This window comes from Triticum dicoccoides, chromosome 2A (assembly GCF_002162155.2).
Source record: "Triticum dicoccoides isolate Atlit2015 ecotype Zavitan chromosome 2A, WEW_v2.0, whole genome shotgun sequence".
NCBI classification, from domain to species: domain Eukaryota; kingdom Viridiplantae; phylum Streptophyta; class Magnoliopsida; order Poales; family Poaceae; genus Triticum; species Triticum dicoccoides.
The window spans coordinates 503,677,762-503,694,677 of record NC_041382.1 but is presented as its reverse complement, the minus strand read 5'-3'; positions in this window follow the sequence as shown (position 1 = coordinate 503,694,677).

Below are 16,916 nucleotides of genomic sequence, written 5' to 3'. Positions count from 1 at the left end.
GGCGTGCAGTCGCAGCATGGAGGAGGAGCAGCGCCCGGCGGCTGGCGCGCGCAGCAGGGCGATGCGGGCGTCGGGACGGGGCGGCCGGGCTCGTAGGAGCCGACCGTGGCGCGGAGACGGCAGGCCGCGCGAGGGATGGCAGAAGCGGCATCGAACAAGGCCCTCGGGCATGAGTCAGCGGAGGCGAGGCATAGCGAGTGAGGCCGACGGGAGCAGTGGCGGGGCCGCAGCACCATGGGGATGCAGGCGTCCACGAGCAGGGAGGAGCTCGGGCGCAAGGCAGAGCAATGCCCGCGCGGTGGTTGGCATAGGACAACGCGAGCTTTCCTGTGTATTAGTGTGCGGCGAGCTTAGTCTCTGTTTTCTGACTGATGTATGGGTAGAGTATGAGCAATATCTGGCTTGTATCTGACTTGAGTACGAGCAGTAGCCAAGCAGTGTATGTGCAATGTATGACCTGCATCTCGGGGGTATTTTGCTAGTGTATGGCAGACGTATGACCAAGGTTGACTTGCATCTAGCTAGCTTGCAAGTAGATGCAAGTGAGCGGGACGAGCGTGAGCAAGTTCAGCGGTGTCGAGGCCGACGACGCGGACACGCCGTCCCGTGCGGCCGTCCCGGGGCGTGTCGATGCCGAGCCCCCGATTTCTACCGGAGGGACGACGGTGACGCCGTGGTGATGAAGCGGACGCAAGCGGCGTGTGGATGGCCACGACCGACCGAAACGAGGCCCCGCACGCGGCGCGCACGGACGGAAAGCCGGCGTCGCAACGACGGTGATGACGAAGGCGGCGAGGCCGACGACGAGGACGCGCCGTCCCGCACGGTCGCTCCGGAGGCGGGTCGAAGTCAAGCCCCCGAGCGCTACCGGAGAGACGGCACGACGCCGCGGCGGAGATGACGAAGATGGTCCCGCCCGGACTGCGAAACCAGCAGCAGCGCGGTAGCATAGTACCGCCCCACGGTGGGCGCCAAATGTCGTGGTATTCTCACGGGGGGTGCAAGACGACATATGCCACAAGGTGGCTTCGTGTGAGGGTAAGACTGCTGACGGAATATCCAGGGACGGGTATGCGAGTATCACGCGCTAGTTTACCCAGGTTCAGGGCTCTCCGGAGAGATAACACCCCTACTCCTGCATGTCTGAGTATATGTGGTATATCTGGTACAGAGTGCTCCTGGAGCTGTATCTGAGGTTAGTGTCGTAGACATCTGGCCTCGTATATATGTGGATGGTCGGATGAGCATGCAAGCTCCAGTGGCCGAGTAGTGTGTGTGTGTGTGTGCTAGCTAGCTATCTTGCTAGCTAGTATGCATGTGTGAGGGCGTGGGAGGGTGAGTCCATCCTAGATGGATGGATGGATGCTCATATATATAGTGTGGCTAGCTTATCATCTAAGCTAAGTGGTGGCATGGGCAAGGCATGGTGGGGTGTCATGCTTGTCCCCTGGGTCACTTCATAAATAGTGCCCAGGGACAAGTGTCACTTTACATGATGGTGTCGCGGTATGGCTATCCCGTCGGTGTCTCGTCAGGCTGCGGTTGATTTCGGGCAGTCAGCCTGGCGGAGGAGTCGGCAGCAAGCAGTCGGCCTGGGGGAGTAGTCGGCAGCCAGCACTCGGCCTGGTGGAGGAGTCGGCAGCGAGCAGTCGGCCTGGTGGAGAAGTTAGCAGCCAGCAGTCGGCAGCCAGCAGTCGGCAGCCAGCAGTCGGCCTGGTGGAGCAGTCGGCAGCCAACAGTCGGCCTGGGGAGCAGTCGGCAGCCAGCAGTCGGCCTGGTGGAGCAGTCGGCAGCTAGCAATCGGCCTGGTGGAGCAGTCAGCAGCCAGCAGCCAGCCGCCGGCCAGGTAGTTGGACTGAGGGGCTTTGCTAGCCCCGATGTCTTGAATTCTTGTCTCGCCGTCTTCGGGGTATCTGTGTCCAATTACCCCGACACGAGGCCAGGCAAGCTGAAAAGACCTGCAGTCCGGATTGAGACAACGGCGCAGCGGTACGACACGCCGTTTTTATTGCAAGACATTATTCTCAGAGGCATATTAACGCCCGTGCCTTCTTTTCAGGAAAAAAGAGCGCTCGCCGGACTATACCCATAGAGGCTACTAATCGCGCCTCTACTAGCCAGGCTCCAAGGCCGGAATCGGAGGCGGGAACGAATACGAGGCGCGCGTCGGGCACTCCTCCGACAGAGGATGCGGATAAACTGTCCGCCACCAATTCCGAGGTGGAAAGTGCCATGAACCACAGGCGTCGCCGGACTGTTCTTCATGACGCTTGTTTCTCCCAAGAGGCATTGGATGCCTTCAACTTGGGAGATGCGTACCTCCGTGCCGCTCAAAATGGTCTAGCCAGAGCTACGGAGCAGTATGTAAAAGACATACGGGTGAGAAAATTTGGTGATTATATATATCAGTAGCCCGTGAGACTTGAAACAGTTAGAATAACTGATTTAAGGATCATTTGTTATGCAGGTTCTTACCGAAAAGAATACTCAACTGTCCCAGGAGCTGGAAGAGTGCAGAGCCCAACTTCAGGCCACACTGGCCGCGGTGGGGGAGCCCAAAGAGACCCCCTTTGGTTATATATGCTTCAAATGATAAGTGTCATATAGGATGCGGCGTATATGCAGATCTGACGATAAAATTGCAGATGGCGCTGGAGTAAATCCGGATAAGCAACAGCTCCTACGCCAGCTGAAGGCTGGTGAGAGCATGCTTACGAGGGTGAGGCAGGAGAAGAATGATCTCCTAGATGCCAACACCAAGCTGGGCGTGGAACTAAAAGATGTTCGTGCCCAACTGTCAGACTCTGTTAAGGAGAATCAGCGGCTTCGACGCGGCATATCTAGTAAGTGCTTGAACGAACTGTGAAAAAGAGTTCAGCGAGGAAGCTGGCTGACAAAGTTATGTCTGTAGGTATGCTAACAGGTCGTCCTGCCGAGGAAATGCCCGATTCAATGGGTGACCTTCTTCCCGAGCTCTCGCAGCTGCACGAACGAGTTCGGCAGGTGATGCAAGGCGTCGCCCATGCCTTGTGGCCATCCGTCTCCATACCCGAAGGCCTTGGAGAGCTTAAAGAAAAGCTTAAGGGAGCACGGCGACGCTTCCGATTATGGAAGATGTTGGCCTGCCGTCAGGGCGCCAGGGAAGCCTGGGCAATGGTGAAGACACGGTACACGAAGGCTGACCCGAACCACATGGCCGAAGTCGGACCTGAGGGGCCCGATGGGAAGGAGATCCCTTTGAGCTTAGTGTACGGCCAAGTAGAATTGGCCGCAAAGTATTCCCAACAGGACTGTAGTCTAGACAGCCTATTGGATGGTATTGAAGAGGAATTGAACCAGTCAAATTGACTATGTAATTTAAAGTGACATGTATAATGCCTTCTAGCCGGATTGTAGATCGTTTGTTGTGGTGGACCTTTTCGCTTGAACCTCTGGACCCGACGGTCCGGAGTGTATCCGAATACCATCTCGGTTATGTAAGAACCGGGGCATGCGTGGAGACCAGGCGTAGGGGTCATTAGTGCTTTATCAGAAAGGTGCCCAACTAGTTATGTTATATTACATGGGTAGTAAGAAACATCTTCCAGGGAGAATAGTTCCGTTAAGGGTTCCTTTCCCTGGGTAAGCATGCCCTAAAGTGCATGTCCGGACTGCGATAAGAAGCGCAGAAAAAGAATCTGGGGGCAGATATGGAAAATAAATAAAAGTCATCTTTTGTTCACCGACCGAATATTCCCTTAAGAACGCTAGCTTTCGGCTTCACCCAGTCTGAGGTACACATCCGGCTGACCCGGCGGTAACAATCACATAGGTGCTCCCCTTATGCCCTAGCCGAATTAACGGGAACGTAGGGCATAAATACAAGAGCCAAGCAACCTAGCTTGGCCAAAACTTAAGTCATATCGATGCATATAATGGTGAAAAAAGGTACATGCCGAAGTATAACACATGTGTTGGGCGTGAGGCCCAGGTAAATGATTTAAGCTTCTGTGAAAGAAGCCCCCAGGTATGAAGAGTGCGGCTAGCGCATCTGTAATGTACGACTGAGGCACAAGGTGACCCTTGAAGGCCTAGATAAATAATAAGAAAAAGAAAGAAAGAGAAACAAGACAGATGATGCATATGCAGAAAATGGACAAAGGGAGGGAACTAACATAGAGTCCGGTGCTAGGCGTAGAATCTTCGAAGCCTAGCTGCGTTCCATGGGTTAGGCTCGAGTCGACTAGTCGATGCATCCCGCAGTCGGTACGCTCCACCAGTCAGAACTTGGTCGATAATGAAGGGACCTTCCCATTTGGGCTCGAGCTTGTTATTTTTCTTATCCGGCAGTCGTAGAACTAGTTCGCCAACGTTATAAGTTTTGGCCCGTACTTCTCTGCTTTGGTATCTGCGAGCCTGTTGCTGGTAAAATGCGGAACAGGCTTTGGCTACGTCGCACTCTTCCTCCAAGGTGTCCAGACTGTCCTGCCGATCGAGCTCGGCTTCTCTTTCTTCGTACATGCACACTCGAGGTGAGTCATGAATTATGTCACAGGGCAAGACTGCCTCTGCGCCGTACACCATAAAAAACGGTGTATATCTAGTACTACGATTAGGCGTGGTCCGCAGCCTCCAGAGTACGGAGTCGAGCTCCTCTACCCAGTGCATGTCAGACTCCGTTAAGGAACGCACTAATCTGGGTTTAATGCCGCTCACTATAAGACCGTTTGCTCATTGGACTTGACCGTTGGCTTGTGGGTGATAGACCGAAGCATAATCGAGCTTGATGCCCATTTTGCTGCACCAGAGTTTTACCTCGTCGGCCGCGAAGTTCGAGCCGTTATCAGTGATGATGCTGTGGGGGACTCCATAACGGTGTACAACCCCGGATATGAAATCTATCACCGGTCCGGATTTGGCTGTCTTAACCGGTTTAGCCTCTATCCATTTGGTGAATTTATCCACCATGACCAATAAGTATTTTTTCTTGTGGGTTCCCCTTTAAGGGGTCCAACCATGTCAAGCCCCCAGACCGCGAAGGGCCATGTAATGGGGATTGTTTGGAGGGCGGTGGGTGGCATGTGGCTTTGATTTGCAAAGAGCTGGCAACCGGCGTAACGTTGGACCAAGTCCTGTGCATCTGCCCGGGCTGTTGGCCAATAGAATGCTGTATGGAAGGCCTTGCTTACAAGAGCCTGGGCTGCAGCATGATGACCGCCGAGTCCGGCGTGAATTTCTGCCAAAAGGTTCCGCCCTTCTTCTTCGGAGATGCACCTTTGAAGGACTCCGGTAGTGCTTTTCTTATACAATTCTCCCTCATGGCCCCTATAGGCCTTGGATCTCCGCACTATGCAGTGTGCCTCATTTTGGTCTTCCGGAAGTTCCTGTCTAGTTAGGTAGGCTAGGAATGGTTCTGTCCACGGGGCAATAGTGGCCATTATTTCGTGGGTTGAATGTGTTATTTCGGTGGCGGAGCCTCCGATTGTGTCAGAGAGTTCGGTATCGGGTATTTTGGCCGGGTCCGGACTGTTGTTACCGGTGTCTCCTTCCCATGCTACGGATGGCTTGAAGAGCCTTTCCAGAAATATGTTGGGAGGGACCGCGTCACGTTTTGCGCTGATGCGAGCGAGGATATCTGCCGCCTGATTGTTTTCCTGAGCCACATGGTGAAATTCGAGCCCCTCGAACCGAGCTGACATATTTAGGACGGCATTGCGATAAGCTGCCATTTTCGGATCCTTGGCATTAAAGTCTCCATTTATTTGGGATATCGCGAGGTTCGAATCCCCGCGCACCTCTAGGCGTTGAATGCCCATGGATACTGCCATCCGGAGACCATGTAGAAGGGCCTCATATTCGGCTGCATTGTTGGACTCCGTATACATTATCTGAAGTACGTATTGAACGGTATATCCTGTTGGGGACGTCAAAACGACGCCAGCCCCCAGACCAGCCAACATTTTGGAGTCGTCGAAGTGCATGATCCAGTTTGAATATGTGTCGTACTCCTTAGGGAGTTCGGCTTCCGTCCACTCGACGACGAAGTCAGCCAAAACTTGTGACTTAATAGCTCGTTGTGGCTTGTAAGTTATGTCGAACGGGAGGAGCTCAATGGCCCATTTGGCAATCCGGTCCGTCGCGTCGCGGTTGCTTATAATATCGTTAAGTGGTACTTCCGAGGCTACCATTATCGAACACTCTTGAAAGTAGTGTCGCAGCTTCCGGGATGCCATAAATACCGTGTACGCTATCTTTTGATAATGCGGGTACCGTGATTTGCATGGAGTAAGGACAGTGGACACATAGTAAACCGGCTTTTGAAGGGGGAATTTGTGTCCGTCCACTTCTCGCTCGACGACGAGCACTGCGCTTACTACTTGGTGAGTTGCCGCAATGTATAATAGCATTGGTTCACCAATGTTTGGCGCGGCCAGCACTAGGTTTGTTGCCAATATGCCTTTTATTTCGTTGAGTCCGGCCGTGGCAGCATCCATCCACTCGAAGTGTTCGGTGCGCCAGAGGAGGCGATAAAGGGGTAACGCCTTTTCTCCCAAGCGGGAGATAAAGCGGCTTAGAGCCGCTATGCATCCGGTCAATTTTTGTATATGTTTGAGGTCTGTTGGGGTAGCCAACTGTGACAACGCTCGGATTTTGGCCGGACTAGCTTCAATACCTCTACTGGAGACAATGAATCCCAGGAGCTTACCGGCTGGTACACCAAAAACACATTTTTCCGGGTTGAGTTTGATGTCATGTGTTCGGAGGTTATCGAATATGAGCCTCAAGTCGTCTACTAGAGATTCGACATGCTTGGTTTTGACGGCCACGTCATCTACGTATGCCTCCACTGTTTTGCCGATCTGGTTTGCCAGACATGTCTGAATCATGCGCTGATATGTCGCGCCGACATTTTTGATCCCGAAGGGCATTGTGTTGAAGCAGAATGGGCCGTATGGTGTGATGAATGCCGTTGTGGCTTGGTCTGGCTCTGCCATTTTAATTTGATGGTAGCCGGAGTATGCATCGAGGAAACACAATGAATCGTGTCCTGCGGTAGCATCGATGATTTGATCGATGCGGGGGAGGGGGAAGGGATCCTTTGGGCAGGCCTTATTAAGGTCCTTAAAATCGACGCACAAGCGCCAGGATTTGTCCTTCTTTGGTACCATCACCAGGTTTGCTAGCCAGTCCGGATGTTTTATGTTTCTGATGAATCCGGCCTCCAATAGCTTGGCTAGTTCCTCTCCCATGGCTTGTCTGTTAGGTTCGGAGAAACGCCGAAGAGCCTGCTTGACTGGCTTGAATCCTTTTAGGATATTTAGGCCGTGCTCGGCCAGCCGGCGTGGGATTCCTGGCATGTCTGAAGGGTGCCAGGCAAAAATGTCCCAGTTCTCGCGTAGGAACTCTCGCTGTGTGGCGTCGACATCAGGGTTTAATTGTGCCCCCATGGAAGCTGTTTTTGTAGGGTCCGTTGGATGGACTTGGAATTTGACTATTTCGTCCGCTGGTTTAAAGGAGGTGGACTTGGATCTTTTATCGTGTATCACATCGTCCCTATTCACTGTGAAGCGCAGCGCAGTTAGTTCCTCGGCCGCTCGGGCTTCGGAGAGTGCCTCAAGGGCTAGTGCGGCCGTCTTATTTTCGGCGCAGAGTGCTATGTCCGGATCACTAGCAAGAGTGATGATTCCGTTGGGCCCGGGCATTTTGAGCTTCATGTACCCGTGATGGGGTATGGCTTGGAAGGTTGTAAATGTCTCCCGCCCTAATAGAGCGTGGTATCCGCTGCTGAACGGGGCCACTTGGAATGTAATTTCTTTGAACCTGTAATCATCCGGCGTGCCGAATACCACATCTAGTGTGATTTTCCCAGCACAGCGTGCTTCCCGACTGGGGATGATTCCTCTACAGGTTGTGCTACTTTGCTCAATGCGGCTCCAGTCTATTTCCATCTTTTGAAGAGTTTCCTCATAGATGAGGTTTAATCCGCTGCCGTCGTCCATGAGTACCTTGGTGAGTCGAAAGCCGTCCACGATTGGACTGAGGACCAGTGCGGCTGGTGCTCGGGCTGTTCGGAATTTAGGTTCGTCACTGGCATTGAAGGTAATAGCCGTGTCACTCGAAGGATTTATTTCTGCTATGTGGCAGATTTCGGCCATGCTGCGGAGTGTTCTCTTGCGTCTATTATTTGACGCGAAGGTCTCGAAGACCGTTAACACCGTATTGTTGTCCACGGGGAGAGTTGATCTCTCTCACATTGGGTTTAGGCCCAATCTGATCGTAGTCTGTAGCGTCTCCCAGGGCGGCGATGTGATCCAAGAGCTCGTTCAGGGAAGAGAGCTCCATTGGATCTAACTGCTCGGCAAGTTCCGAGTTGACGTGAAGATTGCTTTCGATGACCCGAGAAGTCATCGTCGGCGCAACGGCCGAACAGGCGGTCATAAGAAAACCACCTAGCCGGAGAGTTTGGCCGATAGCCAAAGCTCCCTTAGCAACAGTGTCGTCTTTAAAGACGGGATGAGACATCCTTCCTGGTGGCGACGACACAGCGGAAGTCTCAATGAAAGCACCAATGTCGGTGTCAAAACCGGCGGATCTCGGGTAGGGGGTCCCGAACTGTGCGTCTAGGCCGGATGGTAACAAGAGGCAGGGGACACGATGTTTTACCCAGGTTCGGGCCCTCTTGATGGAGGTAAAACCCTACGTCCTGCTTGATTAATATTGATGATATGGGTAGTACAAGAGTAGATCTACCACGAGATGAGAGAGGCTAAACCCTAGAAGCTAGCCTACGGTATGATTGTATGTTGTGATTGTTGTCCTATGGACTAAAACCCTTCGGTTTATATAGACACCGGAGAGGGTTAGGGTTACACAAGGTCGGTTACGAAGGAGGAGATATCCATACCGTATTGCCTAGCTTGCCTTCCACGCCAAGTAGAGTCCCATCCGGACACGAGACGAAGTCTTCAATCTTGTATCTTCATAGTCTAACAGTCCGGCCAAAGGATATAGTCCGGCTGTCTGGAGACCCCCTAATGCAGGACTCCCTCACCCTCCACCACCGTTGGTGCTTCTGGGTCGAATCTGGCGTTGGTGGGTCGGAGCTCGAGCTAGAGGCCAAGACGGGGAAGGTCAGAAAAATGAGAGACCGGATGGAGGTGCTCGAGACCGAGGAAGCTGGAGATGGTGAGATCCCTCTCCCCATATCTATATCTATTCTCTTAGGTTTTCCTCTTCAAACCTACATTGATGGTCTCTCTCCCTCAGCACAATTAGCTTCACTGGCCATCCGGTGGTTGGATCACGGGCCAACGCTCTGGTCGCGATGGGGTTGAGCTGCGCAGGAGGGGGAGGAGGCTGGGGGACAGGGAACCGGGCCAGGGAGGAGGCAAGGTATGTGTTGTCCCGTGTTTTTTCTCTTCGCGTTTTTGTCCTACCATGTATCTGTTTGCTTCCAGAGTGGATCCATGCCACCAAATTCTTTGATAAATAATGAGTGCCTAGATATGTATGCTGACATGTGAGTTAATTATTTGGAAAAAATATAAGCATATATTTATTGCCAACAATTTTTATGTTTAAAGCAACCAATTTTGTGAAAAGAGTGGAGAGAAAGATACATGTGCAATTTCTTGATGTTACAGCGGATGGATACTCGATCTTTAAACATAAGCACAGATGAATAGGTACAAATTCTAGGAAAAGCCAATGAAATAGTTGTCTGTACACATATGTGCCAGTTTTATACCTGGTTGTCTGGTTGCATTATTTATCCAGTTTCAATTTAGTTTGAGTAGATTGTTATCCGTGAGCGATACTTGCTACTATTTGTCGCCATGCACCAATTAGCATACCTATTTTAGGCATAGAAGCCAGCCATGACTGAAAATCATGTATATATAATTTACTATGATTCATGGTGAGAAAATCATGATTTAATAAACGAAAGGTGGTTTGTTTTGCTAACAGTAATGAGTATAAATGTAAATCGCAGATCATACGCTGCTGCTACGGGCTCCATGTTGTTTATGCTAGACAACACAACGGTGCTTGTGTAATCTATAGTTGAAGTCGCAGTTTAATATTCTTTGCTGTATGCTTGTGTTATATGTGGTTGAAGGGACGTCCTTGTTAGTTTGCATGGTCTATGTAAGAAGGGGCAGTGCAATGCTTGTCAAGTTTGTTTATATTCTGATGGATGTTGAATTCTGGACAATGGAGGTGTGAATTTGTTATGTACATAGGTACTAGCCATAGGATACTTTACTCATTGACGACAGGTAGTTTTAGATAACTTCTGAAAATTCCAATCCAGGTTTTCTATGTTCCATTCAGGAAGAACGCACAGTCTGCACTGGGGTATAAAATTATCTACTACTTACCTTTGTGTCTCGACATATGCTTGTGATTCATCGTGCTACCAGAGGCCATCATTATCCAGTATCATAGCGATGATAAAAATGACTATTGGATACTCCGCATATTCTCATCTGATTTCTCATATATAGATATTAATTTCCTTTCATGGGAGGCCTTCATTACATTTCAGCGGCAGTTGCGGATGTGGTCGGCGGTTGAGGGAGGGTCTCCGACTAGAGCAGCAGGAGCAAGGAGCTCGAGGAAGTTCAGGTTTGCCTCTACATCCTCTCTCTTTCCTCCACTTTGTTCTTGCATTTAGATGATACAATTTGTGATCATGTGTATGTGCATTTATGAGATCTTTGCTTCTAGGCACAGAGTTTATGGTTACTGAAATTGGATAATAGAGAGTCACAGCTTCAGTTTTCAATTACAGTAGTTGATGTGTTATGTTTGCTGCAATGTGTCATGTGTGTTTGAGAGAGAGGGATGAAAAAGAGGGGACTGGAAGCTTGATCATTGCTAGGATCTAGATTCAGAGAGAGGGATGAAAAAGAAGGGACATGGATTCAGAGAAGGATAAAAAGAGGGGACTTAAAGATCTTGCATTGTGTTTCTTCATCTACCAATACGATTTTGTGTACCATTTTAACATAACCAAGCAGTATAACAAAATGCGCTGGTAATATCCCTTTCTTATTTTGTAATTGGACAAATATTTGCAGATGTGCCATGTCTATGCAGTCTTTCTAACTGATGCAGTTTCTAGGTTTATGGCTTCTCACGGGATGTGATTCTGGTCATGCTGCCTGTTATGAAGGTAAAAACAAAGTTATATGTTTCTTCGGTTTATTTTGGTCTACATTTATCCCAAAGATTTGTTCTCGTGTAGAATATTTTGTTCAGTTTGGTCTGCATTTGTCCCATAGAGCGAGTGTTCATAGGTTGATTGCTTATGTCAGTTATTAATTTGTCAAGATTCTGGTCTGATGTACTCCCTCCGTTCCTAAATATTTGTCTTTCTAAGCATTTCAAACAGACTACGACATACGGATGTAAGTAGACATATTTTAGAGTGTAGATTCACTCATTTTGCTTCGTATGTAGTCACTTGTTGAAATCTCTAGAAAGACAAATATTTGGGAACGAAGGGGGTAGAATATTCAGTTTAGTTGGTCCACATTTGTTCCAGAGAGCGAGAGTTACTGATAAAATTCTTATCTGGCTTAAATAAATTTTATGGATTTATAGGCTGAGGCGAGCATCATGAAGACGAGCAGGCGAGTGGCTGATATAGAGAGCTCCTCCAACGGGGAAGTAGCATTGCTGGAGGAACTCGAAGATGAGCTGGTCAATTTTGGCATGTCCAGTTCATGTAATGTTTGCATCTTTACATATCTTTGCCTGACTGCCATTTTATTTTTGCTGCTTTTGGATTAGGTTTCGAAGTCATGCCTTTGCCTTATTATTATGCTGATACTGGATGCAACATTGTGGACCTTTGGTTCGAGCATGGCCAGCATGGCAACGGATTGTAGGGGAGGAATGTATTGCCTATGAGTTGTATGCTTTCTTCGGATCCTCTGTGCTTCCTATCACATCTGGCTTGGCCACCTACAGATTCTTGGGTCTAGGAGAGCTCTCCCTCCACTCTCCAAGTTTTGCTTGCTCTTTCTAGGCTATTTTTTGGGCTAGCCCCTTTCCTAAGTCTCTTACTTTATTATGCATCATGGAAGCGGGAAGTGTAACTCACATTTTTAGAACACCGATCCTTTAGGTATATATAGTTTGGTTTTCAGAAAGTGGATTGCATTTGCTTCCTGAACACACTGAAACAAGAGTGGAAATAACCATCGTCCACCGTCCATTCTTCCTCCCTCAGGTTCCTGATCTGAAGCGGAGGGAACACGAGGTCACATCCGCAAAGTGGCGGAAGGGGGCTGCAACGTTTTTCTTCAGTCTGATAATCATATAGAAATTAGACGGTGTAGTACTATGGCGGTGGTATACTGATTTGGTGTAAGAATCACTAACATGACTTTACGTGTACAAATCTTACAAGTTAATGATATTAAGAATTAGTAGCGTGTTTTTTTGTTTACCGCTGGATTTGCTAACAAGCTGTCTCTTGTGTTGTTGTTGACATGTTGACTTGCTATTTTTTGTTCGGTTGAAGGGTTCTCCCGGCTTAAGATCTTTCTAGGATAATTGCGTCATCGAATCTGAAGGTATTTGATTGGTTTCTCAACTCATGTATCGATAAGCATTTTTTTCATCCTCAATATATTGTTACTTAACTGACTTGTCGTACATTTGTGAGGTTTCTGAGGAAGTTCACTTCTTGCACGCGGCGTATAACTTGAGTTGCCTACAAATGATTTTGCCAGTTCGACGAAAACTTAAAATAACCAAGTGAAATTTCTCAGTTTTGTTGTTCTTGCTCTTCTCAGATCTTAGGTTGGGGGTATTAATATATATGCCACACACTAAGTTTAGATCTTAGTGTGAGATTAAATAGGGATAAATCCTTGTGCCATGTTGGAGAATTAGAATTACAAAAAAGGAAGGAAATATTAAAGAAGGGATATGGTTGATTAGGTTATTTTGGTGTTTCTTTGTAAATAATGACATGCTAACTCGCTGGTTTAATTTAGGTGTGTGGAATATAGGAAATACAAGGAGAGATATTCAGTTGCAATCCAGCTTTATTTTCAAAGTGAAACATGGTATACATGCATAGCATGCTGGTATTTTACTCTAAAGTTGTGCGACGCCTTGGTGTCAACTTTGAACTTGCAAACTGAACCGTAAAATGTTTAAATGCCTTGGCGCATGAAGTTTTCTTTTCCTGCTCTGACTACTTCATTTATGTTTATTTATCAGGTTATGTGATCTCCTATGTTGCTGCATGTTGATCTTCTATTTTGTTGTAACTCTGTTTTGCTGCCTGAGGTTTGCTTCCTTTCTTTCCAGCTACATGTGTATTCTTTGAATTCAGGCTACATGCATGTTTACCTTTTGCTCAAGGAATAGTTTTGTTATATTGAACAGGAGCATCTCTGTTATTAGAGACATACTAGGCTCGTGCTTCTTCACAGTGGCCATCTCTTTTTTTGTGAGAAGTGTGCCTTATGGCTTATTCTTATATATTCAGTTCTTCTGCCTTTCAACAATCAATCACCAAGCCATTTTATGGAGCCGATAGTGTTACTTCTGGTGGTCAGTGATAACTGAAAGTATCTTTCATTATCATTGCTTGCTATGTAGCCATTTTTTCTTTTCGCTTTGCTTCGATGTGTTTGTTTCTACGGAGTCTTTGCCACACTACAACATCAAGATGAAAACTAAGCATGTGAGTTTCTTGGAGCAGCCCTACACGTGGTTGTTGTGCCTTTTTCCCTTGTTGTTTTGAAATGCAACATGACAGTAGCCAATGTCATATATTAGGGTTGTAAACCTATTAGATTTGATACAGAGGAAAGTATGAAGATCTTCTTATTATTGCAAAGTAAAAGTTGATATTAGTGCCAACTTAGGTGATCTGGTCCGAAGGGGTATCTCAGCTTTATGAGTTGATAGTATATTTGCATCTAAGAATAAACCTTCGATTTTAGATAGAATTTATGAGTGAAAGTATTCTGGTGTATACCATCCTTTGTGCAGGATTGTCATAGTTATTGTGGTTGTCAATTTTGTTGACAAAATAGATCCAAATGATATCTTTTTCAGTGTCTTATGGTAGATATATTTGGTCTGTTGTTTCATGCATTCTTCGGCTTTATAATTAATATTCCCAGATATTAGAACAAAATTTAGCTATTAAATATACATTCCAGGAAATTTACATTATTACAATGGGGCACTCCTTCGCACGGTTTTCAGTATAAGAGATTTAACCTTTTTGCAGTATCATTCTCCCTGGCGGATTACATGTAGGTTGTTGTTCTAATTACAAGCATACCTTGAGCTCATGGTTCTTATATTTTTGTATTTTCTATAGGACAATTTCATGGATTAATATCTATACTGGAGATCTAGGAGTCCACCCGAATTCAGTCTCCAAGAAGCCGTTCATCCAGGATCCACCAAAATTCAAATGATATGTGAAAAGTGTGTGCTAGATGTGTCCCCTATCCAGTGTTTTGATCTGTCCACTCAGGTGCTTTTGTCTAGGTGGTAACACAACAAGCTGCTTATCTTATAGAAACTTATTATATGTACAGTCCTATGTTCGTTCTGCTTGCATGTTAGAGAAAGAGCTTCTGCCCCTATGTGAGTAATCCTATGGGAATTAGCAACGTTGGATGTACTTTCAAGCGGGCTGAATCCAATGCAAGTTTTTGGAGCAGTTGTGTTCCAGAACAAATGACTAGGTATTCCCAAAGAGGACATTCCACTGGTGGCTAGCATAATATCTTCATGTCGGGACAAGTAAGATGACAAATCATTTCTCAAATAATATGCCGATGTTCTCAATTTTTATTTTCTCTTATTTTCTGCTACTTGCCTCACTAACTATGACCTCAACGATCTTTGGTGCGGCGATCCAAGCAAGCAACCATCATTCTACCAGCTCTTGTCATCGCTGAAGAAATTATAGTGGTTACATTGTTACAGAAAGCCTATGACAATTTGCGTGTGTTTTTTGTGCAATATACTGGTTTTATGGCAGGTGCATGTATGAATTCAGATGGTAGTGGTCTCCTTGTTTACAGTTATAAGAATAATAAAAATATTGATCATGGTCTTTCCACTATTACAATCTCATAGATTACATTACCTGCTTCCATTAGAAAGGAACTGTGGCTCATGGGTTTACTGGATGATCTTTTTGATGGACATTTTAAAAATAGCATGGTTGAACACATGGGCTTTCTATTACGAGTATCGAATATGTCCTTGCAAAATGAAACTATTTTCATCGATAACATGGCTTTAGCGGGTCTCTGCGCCATTTGGCGCAATGGCTCAACTAGTATAAAGGAGTGGAGGAGGGGGACGGCCGGCCCTCTCTCTAACGCCCTCGATGCGGCTATATCTCCCACGTGTCGAAGCATGACTTAGAGGCATAACCGCATTGAAAGCAATGTCGCAAGTGAGGTAATCTTCACAACAACCCATGTAAATAAATAAAGGGGAAAGGTACATAGTTGGCTTACACTCACCACGTCACACAAATACATAAATAAGTCATTACATTCATCCAATACAATCAGGGTCCGACTATGGAACCAAAATAAAGATCAACCCCCAAATGCGACAAAGTCCCCGATCGCCCCAACTGGGCACCACTACTGATCATTTGGGAAGTACACGTAGTAGCGACGAGAGTCTTCATTGAACTCCCACTTGAGCTCGGTCATATCATCTGGAGCGGCATCATCGGTCCCTGCATCTAGTTTTGGAAGTAATCTGTGAGTCACGGGGACTCAGCAATCTCACACCCTCGCGATCAAGACTATTTAAGCTTATAGGTAAGGGTAAAGTATGAGGTGGAGCTGCAGCAAGCTACTAGCATATTTGGTGGCTAACATACGCAAAAGAGAGCGGGAAGAGAAGGCAAAAGCACGGTCGAACAACTATGATCAAGAAGTGATCCTATAACAACCTACGTCAAACATTACTCCAACAACGTGTTCACTTCCCTGACTCCGCCGAGAAGAGACCATCATGGTAACACACGCGGTTGGTGCATTTTAATTAACTAAAGTTTCAGGTTATCTACAATGGGACATTAACAAATTCCCATCTGCCCATAACCACGGGCACGACTTTCGAAAGTTCAAATCCCTGCAGGGGAGTCCCAACTTAGCCCATCACAAGCTCTCACGGTCAACGAAGGATATTCCTTCTCCCAAGACAATCCGATCAGACTCGGCATCCCGGTTACAAGACATCCTCGACAATGATAAAACAAGTCCAACAACACCGCCCAAATGTGCCGACAAATCCCGATAGGAGCTGCACATATCTCGTTCTCTGGGCACACTCAGATGAGACATCCTATGAGTAAAACCAGCCCTCAAGTTTCCCCGAGATGGCCCCGCAGTCTACTCGGTCGGACCAACACTCGGAGGAGCACTGGCCCAGGGGGGTTTAAATAAAGATGACCCTTGGGCTCTGGAAACCCAAGGGAAAAAGAGGCTAGGTAGCAAATGGTAAAACCAAGGTTGGTCATTGCTGGAGGAGTTTTATTCAAGGTGAACTGTCAAGGGGTTCCCATTATAACCCAACCGTGTAAGGAACGCAAAATCCGGGAACATAACACCGATATGACGGAAACTAGGGCGACAAGAGTGGACTAAAACACCAGGCATAAGGCCGAGCCTTCCACCCTTTACCAAGTATATAGGTGCAGTAAGATAAACAAGATAATATTATGATATCCCAACAATAAACGATGTTCCAACAAGGAACGATCTCCAATCTTCACCTGCAACTAGCAATGCTATAAGAGGGGCTGAGCAAAGCAGTAACATAGCCAAACAACGGTTTGCTAGGACATGGTGGGTTAGAGGTTTGACATGGCAATTGGGGAGGCATGATAAGCAATTGGTAGGTATCGTAGCATAGGCATA